A 12,500-nucleotide genomic window follows, 5' to 3' on the forward strand; every position below is an offset into this window, starting at 1 on the left:
ATGTTTAACCCCGCTCCAAAGAGGATAATGCCTTTTTGCAAGAGCTTCCTTTTCTTGCATAATCTTCAGGCAACCTTCTCCTTATGTCAACCGATCCGTGTCAAAATAAGTTAAGCTTTTCACTTGGTCTGGCATTTAGGATTCCTGTTTTTTCAGACATAGAGGTGAAAACAAATCATTTTAGGAAACCTTTCAAAATGCCAAGAACTTTTGGTTGTCTTGTGTTACCCACTCTAGAGAAAAGGTGACAGAGCTTCCCATATGGTCTAGCGGTTAGGATTCCTGGTTTTCACCCAGGCGGCCCGGGTTCGACTCCCGGTATGGGAATTGTCCTTAGCTTTTCATCTTTAATCACATTTTAATCTCACCCATATAAGTTAATGTCTCCGGTTTACTATTCTATCCGCACTGGATTGAAGATTGCTCCTAGTCAGATTATAGAAATAAACATCGTATTCCAATACATCCTGGATGAGAGAATTTACTACACGTAACATTTTATGTGCACAGAACAGGACTTTTCTAAAGAACACATCAACATTCAATAAAATTTTTTTATTATTTGGCAGGGAAAAAATGACTTTTGCTTGAAATGGAAATTGTCGCTTCTGCCTAAAGCACAAGAAAGCGTCCCTTGAGGATTATATGCAGATAGATTAGTTTTTTACCAATCCAGGACCTTCCAATGAAGTCATGTCTTGCAAACATGTCAAAAAATTAGATTCAATGCACCTTGCATTAACATCAAGACACTGACGCTCTAATAGTTTTACTCGTTTAAACCCTTTTAAGGCATATTGCTGATATCAAAGAAGGCCACGCCACCTTTGCAAAAACTTACTTCCTCCAAGAGCACTTTAGAACGGGTACTTTTAGCTTCCGCAAGGTTGCCAAAACCTTTCTTTTCGGTGACAGATTTTACTCCCAAGTATCTTTTGGACACAAGGAACATTAAGGCAAAGGTGCCAAAAGGTCTCCAAAAATGCCAGGATTTCATTATATGGGAAAATCAGTCAATCAAAAGATTCTCCAGAGAAGCTAAACGATTTACCATTTAACCAGGCATGGCAAGGGCTTGCATTTGGCGTATTGCTTAAGGTTCTTCTTGATTTTTCACTCAGGTGGTAGAACATCATGCTTGGTGGCTTTCTTTTCTTGACCTAAAGCAGCCTATCAATGCAGTGCTGTGATATATTTATTCCAGAAGATGTATGAAGAATCTTGCGAAGTGTGGAGTTTGTGAGCTCCCAAACATAGCTCAATGTTTAACCCCGCTCCAAAGAGGATAATGCCTTTTTGCAAGAGCTTCCTTTTCTTGCATAATCTTCAGGCAACCTTCTCCTTATGTCAACCGATCCGTGTCAAAATAAGTTAAGCTTTTCACTTGGTCTGGCATTTAGGATTCCTGTTTTTTCAGACATAGAGGTGAAAACAAATCATTTTAGGAAACCTTTCAAAATGCCAAGAACTTTTGGTTGTCTTGTGTTACCCACTCTAGAGAAAAGGTGACAGAGCTTCCCATATGGTCTAGCGGTTAGGATTCCTGGTTTTCACCCAGGCGGCCCGGGTTCGACTCCCGGTATGGGAATTGTCCTTAGCTTTTCTTCTTTAATCACCTTTTAATCTCACCCATATAAGTTAATGTCTCCGGTTTACTATTCTATCCGCACTGGATTGAAGATTGCTCCTAGTCAGATTATAGAAATAAACATCGTATTCCAATACATCCTGGATGAGAGAATTTACTACACGTAACATTTTATGTGCACAGAACAGGACTTTTCTAAAGAACACATCAACATTCAATAAACAAAATGTTATTATTTGGCAGGGAAAAAATGACTTTTGCTTGAAATGGAAATTGTCGCTTCTGCCTAAAGCACAAGAAAGCGTCCCTTGAGGATTATATGCAGATAGATTAGTTTTTTACCAATCCAGGACCTTCCAATTAAGTCATGTCTTGCAAACATGTCAAAAAATTAGATTCAATGCACCTTGCATTAACATCAAGACACTGACGCTCTAATAGTTTTACTCGTTTAAACCCTTTTAAGGCATATTGCTGATATCAAAGAAGGCCACGCCACCTTTGCAAAAACTTACTTCCTCCAAGAGCACTTTAGAACGGGTGCTTTTAGCTTCCACAAGGTTGCCAAAACCTTTCTTTTCGGTGATAGATTTTACTCCCAAGTATCTTTTGGACACAAGGAACATGACGGCAAAGGTGCCAAAAGGTCTCCAAAAATGCCAGCATTTCATTATATGGGAAAATCAGTCAATCAAAAGATTCTCCAGAGAAGCTAAACGATTTACCATTTAACCAGGCATGGCAAGGGTTTTCATTTGGCGTATTGCTTAAGGTGCTTCTTGATTTTTCACTCAGGTGGTAGAACATAATGCTTGGTGGCTTTCTTTTCTTGACCTAAAGCAGCCTATCAATGCAGTGCTGTGATATATTTATTCCAGAAGATGTATGAAGAATCTTGCGAAGTGTGGAGTTTGTGAGCTCCCAAACATAGCTCAATGTTTAACCCCGCTCCAAAGAGGATAATGTCTTTTTGCAAGAGCTTCCTTTTCTTGCATAATCTTCAGGCAACCTTCTCCTTATGTCAACCGATCCGTGTCAAAATAAGTTAAGCTTTTCACTTGGTCTGGCATTTAGGATTCCTGTTTTTTCAGACATAGAGGTGAAAACAAATCATTTTAGGAAACCTTTCAAAATGCCAAGAACTTTTGGTTGTCTTGTGTTACCCACTCTAGAGAAAGGGTGACAGAGCTTCCCATATGGTCTAGCGGTTAGGATTCCTGGTTTTCACCCAGGCGGCCCGTGTTCGACTCCCGGTATGGGAATTGTCCTTAGCTTTTCTTCTTTAATCACCTTTTAATCTCACCCATATAAGTTAATGTCTCTGGTTTACTATTCTATCCGCACTGGATTGAAGATTGCTCCTAGTCAGATTATAGAAATAAACATCGTATTCCAATACATCCTGGATGAGAGAATTTACTACACGTAACATTTTATGTGCACAGAACAGGACTTTTCTAAAGAACACATCAACATTCAATAAACAAAATGCTATTATTTGGCAGGGAAAAAATGACTTTAGCTTGAAATGGAAATTGTCGCTTCTGCCTAAAGCACAAGAAAGCGTCCCTTGAGGATTATATGCAGATAGATTCGTTTTTTACCAATCCAGGACCTTCCAATGAAGTCATGTCTTGCAAACATGTAAAAAAATTAGATTCAATGCACCTTGCATTAACATCAAGACACTGACGCTCTAATAGTTTTACTCGTTTAAACCCTTTTAAGGCATATTGCTGATATCAAAGAAGGCCACGCCACCTTTGCAAAAACTTACTTCCTCCAAGAGCACTTTAGAACGGGTACTTTTAGCTTCCGCAAGGTTGCCAAAACCTTTCTTTTCGGTGACAGATTTTACTCCCAAGTATCTTTTGGACACAAGGAACATGACGGCAAAGGTGCCAAAAGGTCTCCAAAAATGCCAGGATTTCATTATATGGGAAAATCAGTCAATCAAAAGATTCTCCAGAGAAGCTAAACGATTTACCATTTAACCAGGCATGGCAAGGGCTTGCATTTGGCGTATTGCTTAAGGTTCTTCTTGATTTTTCACTCAGGTGGTAGAACATCATGCTTGGTGGCTTTCTTTTCTTGACCTAAAGCAGCCTATCAATGCAGTGCTGTGATATATTTATTCCAGAAGATGTATGAAGAATCTTGCGAAGTGTGGAGTTTGTGAGCTCCCAAACATAGCTCAATGTTTAACCCCGCTCCAAAGAGGATAATGCCTTTTTGCAAGAGCTTCCTTTTCTTGCATAATCTTCAGGCAACCTTCTCCTTATGTCAACCGATCCGTGTCAAAATAAGTTAAGCTTTTCACTTGGTCTGGCATTTAGGATTCCTGTTTTTTCAGACATAGAGGTGAAAACAAATCATTTTAGGAAACCTTTCAAAATGCCAAGAACTTTTGGCTGTCTTGTGTTACCCACTCTAGAGAAAAGGTGACAGAGCTTCCCATATGGTCTAGCGGTTAGGATTCCTGGTTTTCGCCCGGGTTCGACTCCCGGTATGGGAATTGTCCTTAGCTTTTCTTCTTTAGTCACATTTTAATCTCACCCATATAAGTTAATGTCTCCGGTTTACTATTCTATCCGCACTGGATTGAAGATTGCTCCTAGTCAGATTATAGAAATAAACATCGTATTCCAATACATCCTGGATGAGAGAATTTACTACACGTAACATTTTATGTGCACAGAACAGGACTTTTCTAAAGAACACATCAACATTCAATAAAAATTTTTTATTATTTGGCAGGGAAAAAATGACTTTTGCTTGAAATGGAAATTGTCGCTTCTGCCTAAAGCACAAGAAAGCGTCCCTTGAGGATTATATGCAGATAGATTAGTTTTTTACCAATCCAGGACCTTCCAATGAAGTCATGTCTTGCAAACATGTCAAAAAATTAGATTCAATGCACCTTGCATTAACATCAAGACACTGACGCTCTAATAGTTTTACTCGTTTAAACCCTTTTAAGGCATATTGCTGATATCAAAGAAGGCCACGCCACCTTTGCAAAAACTTACTTCCTCCAAGAGCACTTTAGAACGGGTACTTTTAGCTTCCGCAAGGTTGCCAAAACCTTTCTTTTCGGTGACAGATTTTACTCCCAAGTATCTTTTGGACACAAGGAACATGACGGCAAAGGTGCCAAAAGGTCTCCAAAAATGCCAGGATTTCATTATATGGGAAAATCAGTCAATCAAAAGATTCTCCAGAGAAGCTAAACGATTTACCATTTAACCAGGCATGGCAAGGGCTTGCATTTGGCGTATTGCTTAAGGTTCTTCTTGATTTTTCACTCAGGTGGTAGAACATCATGCTTGGTGGCTTTCTTTTCTTGACCTAAAGCAGCCTATCAATGCAGTGCTGTGATATATTTATTCCAGAAGATGTATGAAGAATCTTGCGAAGTGTGGAGTTTGTGAGCTCCCAAACATAGCTCAATGTTTAACCCCGCTCCAAAGAGGATAATGCCTTTTTGCAAGAGCTTCCTTTTCTTGCATAATCTTCAGGCAACCTTCTCCTTATGTCAACCGATCCGTGTCAAAATAAGTTAAGCTTTTCACTTGGTCTGGCATTTAGGATTCCTGTTTTTTCAGACATAGAGGTGAAAACAAATCATTTTAGGAAACCTTTCAAAATGCCAAGAACTTTTGGTTGTCTTGTGTTACCCACTCTAGAGAAAAGGTGACAGAGCTTCCCATATGGTCTAGCGGTTAGGATTCCTGGTTTTCACCCAGGCGGCCCGGGTTCGACTCCCGGTATGGGAATTGTCCTTAGCTTTTCTTCTTTAATCACCTTTTAATCTCACCCATATAAATTAATGTCTCCGGTTTACTATTCTATCCGCACTGGATTGAAGATTGCTCCTAGTCAGATTATAGAAATAAACATCGTATTCCAATACATCCTGGATGAGAGAATTTACTACACGTAACATTTTATGTGCACAGAACAGGACTTTTCTAAAGAACACATCAACATTCAATAAACAAAATGTTATTATTTGGCAGGGAAAAAATGACTTTAGCTTGAAATGGAAATTGTCGCTTCTGCCTAAAGCACAAGAAAGCGTCCCTTGAGGATTATATGCAGATAGATTAGTTTTTTACCAATCCAGGACCTTCCAATGAAGTCATGTCTTGCAAACATGTCAAAAAATTAGATTCAATGCACCTTGCATTAACATCAAGACACTGACGCTCTAATAGTTTTACTCGTTTAAACCCTTTTAAGGCATATTGCTGATATCAAAGAAGGCCACGCCACCTTTGCAAAAACTTACTTCCTCCAAGAGCACTTTAGAACGGGTACTTTTAGCTTCCGCAAGGTTGCCAAAACCTTTCTTTTCGGTGACAGATTTTACTCCCAAGTATCTTTTGGACACAAGGAACATGACGGCAAAGGTGCCAAAAGGTCTCCAAAAATGCCAGGATTTCATTATATGGGAAAATCAGTCAATCAAAAGATTCTCCAGAGAAGCTAAACGATTTACCATTTAACCAGGCATGGCAAGGGCTTGCATTTGGCGTATTGCTTAAGGTTCTTCTTGATTTTTCACTCAGGTGGTAGAACATCATGCTTGGTGGCTTTCTTTTCTTGACCTAAAGCAGCCTATCAATGCAGTGCTGTGATATATTTATTCCAGAAGATGTATGAAGAATCTTGCGAAGTGTGGAGTTTGTGAGCTCCCAAACATAGCTCAATGTTTAACCCCGCTCCAAAGAGGATAATGCCTTTTTGCAAGAGCTTCCTTTTCTTGCATAATCTTCAGGCAACCTTCTCCTTATGTCAACCGATCCGTGTCAAAATAAGTTAAGCTTTTCACTTGGTCTGGCATTTAGGATTCCTGTTTTTTCAGACATAGAGGTGAAAACAAATCATTTTAGGAAACCTTTCAAAATGCCAAGAACTTTTGGCTGTCTTGTGTTACCCACTCTAGAGAAAAGGTGACAGAGCTTCCCATATGGTCTAGCGGTTAGGATTCCTGGTTTTCGCCCGGGTTCGACTCCCGGTATGGGAATTGTCCTTAGCTTTTCTTCTTTAGTCACATTTTAATCTCACCCATATAAGTTAATGTCTCCGGTTTACTATTCTATCCGCACTGGATTGAAGATTGCTCCTAGTCAGATTATAGAAATAAACATCGTATTCCAATACATCCTGGATGAGAGAATTTTCTACACGTAACATTTTATGTGCACAGAACAGGACTTTTCTAAAGAACACATCAACATTCAATAAACAAAATGTTATTATTTGGCAGGGAAAAAATGACTTTTGCTTGAAATGGAAATTGTCGCTTCTGCCTAAAGCACAAGAAAGCGTCCCTTGAGGATTATATGCAGATAGATTAGTTTTTTACCAATCCAGGACCTTCCAATGAAGTCATGCCTTGCAAACATGTCAAAAAATTAGATTCAATGCACCTTGCATTAACATCAAGACACTGACGCTCTAATAGTTTTACTCGTTTAAACCCTTTTAAGGCATATTGCTGATATCAAAGAAGGCCACGCCACCTTTGCAAAAACTTACTTCCTCCAAGAGCACTTTAGAACGGGTACTTTTAGCTTCCGCAAGGTTGCCAAAACCTTTCTTTTCGGTGACAGATTTTACTCCCAAGTATCTTTTGGACACAAGGAACATGACGGCAAAGGTGCCAAAAGGTCTCCAAAAATGCCAGGATTTCATTATATTGGAAAATCAGTCAATCAAAAGATTCTCCAGAGAAGCTAAACGATTTACCATTTAACCAGGCATGGCAAGGGCTTGCATTTGGCGTATTGCTTAAGGTTCTTCTTGATTTTTCACTCAGGTGGTAGAACATCATGCTTGGTGGCTTTCTTTTCTTGACCTAAAGCAGCCTATCAATGCAGTGCTGTGATATATTTATTCCAGAAGATGTATGAAGAATCTTGCGAAGTGTGGAGTTTGTGAGCTCCCAAACATAGCTCAATGTTTAACCCCGCTCCAAAGAGGATAATGCCTTTTTGCAAGAGCTTCCTTTTCTTGCATAATCTTCAGGCAACCTTCTCCTTATGTCAACCGATCCGTGTCAAAATAAGTTAAGCTTTTCACTTGGTCTGGCATTTAGGATTCCTGTTTTTTCAGACATAGAGGTGAAAACAAATCATTTTAGGAAACCTTTCAAAATGCCAAGAACTTTTGGCTGTCTTGTGTTACCCACTCTAGAGAAAAGGTGACAGAGCTTCCCATATGGTCTAGTGGTTAGGATTCCTGGTTTTCGCCCGGGTTCGACTCCCGGTATGGGAATTGTCCTTAGCTTTTCTTCTTTAGTCACATTTTAATCTCACCCATATAAGTTAATGTCTCCGGTTTACTATTCTATCCGCACTGGATTGAAGATTGCTCCTAGTCAGATTATAGAAATAAACATCGTATTCCAATACATCCTGGATGAGAGAATTTACTACACGTAACATTTTATGTGCACAGAACAGGACTTTTCTAAAGAACACATCAACATTCAATGAATTTTTTTTATTATTTGGCAGGGAAAAAATGACTTTTGCTTGAAATGGAAATTGTCGCTTCTGCCTAAAGCACAAGAAAGCGTCCCTTGAGGATTATATGCAGATAGATTAGTTTTTTACCAATCCAGGACCTTCCAATGAAGTCATGTCTTGCAAACATGTCAAAAAATTAGATTCAATGCACCTTGCATTAACATCAAGACACTGACGCTCTAATAGTTTTACTCGTTTAAACCCTTTTAAGGCATATTGCTGATATCAAAGAAGGCCACGCCACCTTTGCAAAAACTTACTTCCTCCAAGAGCACTTTAGAACGGGTGCTTTTAGCTTACACAAGGTTGCCAAAACCTTTCTTTTCGGTGATAGATTTTACTCCCAAGTATCTTTTGGACACAAGGAACATGACGGCAAAGGTGCCAAAAGGTCTCCAAAAATGCCAGCATTTCATTATATGGGAAAATCAGTCAATCAAAAGATTCTCCAGAGAAGCTAAACGATTTACCATTTAACCAGGCATGGCAAGGGTTTGCATTTGGCGTATTGCTTAAGGTTCTTCTTGATTTTTCACTCAGGTGGTAGAACATAATGCTTGGTGGCTTTCTTTTCTTGACCTAAAGCAGCCTATCAATGCAGTGCTGTGATATATTTATTCCAGAAGATGTATGAAGAATCTTGCGAAGTGTGGAGTTTGTGAGCTCCCAAACATAGCTCAATGTTTAACCCCGCTCCAAAGAGGATAATGCCTTTTTGCAAGAGCTTCCTTTTCTTGCATAATCTTCAGGCAACCTTCTCCTTATGTCAACCGATCCGTGTCAAAATAAGTTAAGCTTTTCACTTGGTCTGGCATTTAGGATTCCTGTTTTTTCAGACATAGAGGTGAAAACAAATCATTTTAGGAAACCTTTCAAAATGCCAAGAACTTTTGGTTGTCTTGTGTTACCCACTCTAGAGAAAAGGTGACAGAGCTTCCCATATGGTCTAGCGGTTAGGATTCCTGGTTTTCACCCAGGCGGCCCGGGTTCGACTCCCGGTATGGGAATTGTCCTTAGCTTTTCATCTTTAATCACATTTTAATCTCACCCATATAAGTTAATGTCTCCGGTTTACTATTCTATCCGCACTGGATTGAAGATTGCTCCTAGTCAGATTATAGAAATAAACATCGTATTCCAATACATCCTGGATGAGAGAATTTACTACACGTAACATTTTATGTGCACAGAACAGGACTTTTCTAAAGAACACATCAACATTCAATAAATTTTTTTTATTATTTGGCAGGGAAAAAATGACTTTTGCTTGAAATGGAAATTGTCGCTTCTGCCTAAAGCACAAGAAAGCGTCCCTTGAGGATTATATGCAGATAGATTAGTTTTTTACCAATCCAGGACCTTCCAATGAAGTCATGTCTTGCAAACATGTCAAAAAATTAGATTCAATGCACCTTGCATTAACATCAAGACACTGACGCTCTAATAGTTTTACTCGTTTAAACCCTTTTAAGGCATATTGCTGATATCAAAGAAGGCCACGCCACCTTTGCAAAAACTTACTTCCTCCAAGAGCACTTTAGAACGGGTACTTTTAGCTTCCGCAAGGTTGCCAAAACCTTTCTTTTCGGTGACAGATTTTACTCCCAAGTATCTTTTGGACACAAGGAACATTACGGCAAAGGTGCCAAAAGGTCTCCAAAAATGCCAGGATTTCATTATATGGGAAAATCAGTCAATCAAAAGATTCTCCAGAGAAGCTAAACGATTTACCATTTAACCAGGCATGGCAAGGGCTTGCATTTGGCGTATTGCTTAAGGTTCTTCTTGATTTTTCACTCAGGTGGTAGAACATCATGCTTGGTGGCTTTCTTTTCTTGACCTAAAGCAGCCTATCAATGCAGTGCTGTGATATATTTATTCCAGAAGATGTATGAAGAATCTTGCGAAGTGTGGAGTTTGTGAGCTCCCAAACATAGCTCAATGTTTAACCCCGCTCCAAAGAGGATAATGCCTTTTTGCAAGAGCTTCCTTTTCTTGCATAATCTTCAGGCAACCTTCTCCTTATGTCAACCGATCCGTGTCAAAATAAGTTAAGCTTTTCTCTTGGTCTGGCATTTAGGATTCCTGTTTTTTCAGACATAGAGGTGAAAACAAATCATTTTAGGAAACCTTTCAAAATGCCAAGAACTTTTGGTTGTCTTGTGTTACCCACTCTAGAGAAAAGGTGACAGAGCTTCCCATATGGTCTAGCGGTTAGGATTCCTGATTTTCGCCCGGGTTCGACTCCCGGTATGGGAATTGTCCTTAGCTTTTCTTCTTTAGTCACATTTTAATCTCACCCATATAAGTTAATGTCTCCGGTTTACTATTCTATCCGCACTGGATTGAAGATTGCTCCTAGTCAGATTATAGAAATAAACATCGTATTCCAATACATCCTGGATGAGAGAATTTACTACACGTTACATTTTATGTGCACAGAACAGGACTTTTCTAAAGAACACATCAACATTCAATGAAATTTTTTTATTATTTGGCAGGGAAAAAATGACTTTTGCTTGAAATGGAAATTGTCGCTTCTGCCTAAAGCACAAGAAAGCGTCCCTTGAGGATTATATGCAGATAGATTAGTTTTTTACCAATCCAGGACCTTCCAATGAAGTCATGTCTTGCAAACATGTCAAAAAATTAGATTCAATGCACCTTGCATTAACATCAAGACACTGACGCTCTAATAGTTTTACTCGTTTAAACCCTTTTAAGGCATATTGCTGATATCAAAGAAGGCCACGCCACCTTTGCAAAAACTTACTTCCTCCAAGAGCACTTTAGAACGGGTGCTTTTAGCTTCCACAAGGTTGCCAAAACCTTTCTTTTCGGTGATAGATTTTACTCCCAAGTATCTTTTGGACACAAGGAACATGACGGCAAAGGTGCCAAAAGGTCTCCAAAAATGCCAGCATTTCATTATATGGGAAAATCAGTCAATCAAAAGATTCTCCAGAGAAGCTAAACGATTTACCATTTAACCAGGCATGGCAAGGGTTTGCATTTGGCGTATTGCTTAAGGTTCTTCTTGATTTTTCACTCAGGTGGTAGAACATAATGCTTGGTGGCTTTCTTTTCTTGACCTAAAGCAGCCTATCAATGCAGTGCTGTGATATATTTATTCCAGAAGATGTATGAAGAATCTTGCGAAGTGTGGAGTTTGTGAGCTCCCAAACATAGCTCAATGTTTAACCCCGCTCCAAAGAGGATAATGCCTTTTTGCAAGAGCTTCCTTTTCTTGCATAATCTTCAGGCAACCTTCTCCTTATGTCAACCGATCCGTGTCAAAATAAGTTAAGCTTTTCACTTGGTCTGGCATTTAGGATTCCTGTTTTTTCAGACATAGAGGTGAAAACAAATCATTTTAGGAAACCTTTCAAAATGCCAAGAACTTTTGGTTGTCTTGTGTTACCCACTCTAGAGAAAAGGTGACAGAGCTTCCCATATGGTCTAGCGGTTAGGATTCCTGGTTTTCACCCAGGCGGCCCGGGTTCGACTCCCGGTATGGGAATTGTCCTTAGCTTTTCATCTTTAATCACATTTTAATCTCACCCATATAAGTTAATGTCTCCGGTTTACTATTCTATCCGCACTGGGTTGAAGATTGCTCCTAGTCAGATTATAGAAATAAACATCGTATTCCAATACATCCTGGATGAGAGAATTTTCTACACGTAACATTTTATGTGCACAGAACAGGACTTTTCTAAAGAACACATCAACATTCAATAAACAAAATGTTATTATTTGGCAGGGAAAAAATGACTTTTGCTTGAAATGGAAATTGTCGCTTCTGCCTAAAGCACAAGAAAGCGTCCCTTGAGGATTATATGCAGATAGATTAGTTTTTTACCAATCCAGGACCTTCCAATGAAGTCATGCCTTGCAAACATGTCAAAAAATTAGATTCAATGCACCTTGCATTAACATCAAGACACTGACGCTCTAATAGTTTTACTCGTTTAAACCCTTTTAAGGCATATTGCTGATATCAAAGAAGGCCACGCCACCTTTGCAAAAACTTACTTCCTCCAAGAGCACTTTAGAACGGGTACTTTTAGCTTCCGCAAGGTTGCCAAAACCTTTCTTTTCGGTGACAGATTTTACTCCCAAGTATCTTTTGGACACAAGGAACATGACGGCAAAGGTGCCAAAAGGTCTCCAAAAATGCCAGGATTTCATTATATTGGAAAATCAGTCAATCAAAAGATTCTCCAGAGAAGCTAAACGATTTACCATTTAACCAGGCATGGCAAGGGCTTGCATTTGGCGTATTGCTTAAGGTTCTTCTTGATTTTTCACTCAGGTGGTAGAACATCATGCTTGGTGGCTTTCTTTTCTTGACCTAAAGCAGCCTATCAATGCAG

The 12,500-nt window shown here is 39.2% G+C and overlaps 5 non-coding genes across 5 annotated transcripts; all 5 read left to right on the forward strand.

Annotated features, from left to right (window-relative positions):
* Window positions 1-255: 255 nt before the first annotated feature.
* Window positions 256-327, forward strand: TRNAE-UUC (transfer RNA glutamic acid (anticodon UUC)). Its single transcript has one exon. It is a non-coding gene; the product is annotated as a tRNA-Glu (tRNA).
* Window positions 328-1,516: 1,189 nt separating this feature from the next.
* On the forward strand, window positions 1,517-1,588 carry TRNAE-UUC (transfer RNA glutamic acid (anticodon UUC)). Its single transcript has one exon. It is a non-coding gene; the product is annotated as a tRNA-Glu (tRNA).
* A 3,704-nt stretch (window positions 1,589-5,292) lies between these two features.
* On the forward strand, window positions 5,293-5,364 carry TRNAE-UUC (transfer RNA glutamic acid (anticodon UUC)). Its single transcript has one exon. It is a non-coding gene; the product is annotated as a tRNA-Glu (tRNA).
* Window positions 5,365-9,059: 3,695 nt separating this feature from the next.
* TRNAE-UUC (transfer RNA glutamic acid (anticodon UUC)) lies at window positions 9,060-9,131 on the forward strand. The gene has a single exon. It is a non-coding gene; the product is annotated as a tRNA-Glu (tRNA).
* A 2,441-nt stretch (window positions 9,132-11,572) lies between these two features.
* On the forward strand, window positions 11,573-11,644 carry TRNAE-UUC (transfer RNA glutamic acid (anticodon UUC)). The gene has a single exon. It is a non-coding gene; the product is annotated as a tRNA-Glu (tRNA).
* The last annotated feature ends 856 nt before the right edge of the window (window positions 11,645-12,500 follow it).

The sequence above is a fragment of the Pelobates fuscus genome, chromosome 3 (assembly GCF_036172605.1).
Source record: "Pelobates fuscus isolate aPelFus1 chromosome 3, aPelFus1.pri, whole genome shotgun sequence".
NCBI classification, from domain to species: Eukaryota; Metazoa; Chordata; class Amphibia; order Anura; family Pelobatidae; genus Pelobates; species Pelobates fuscus.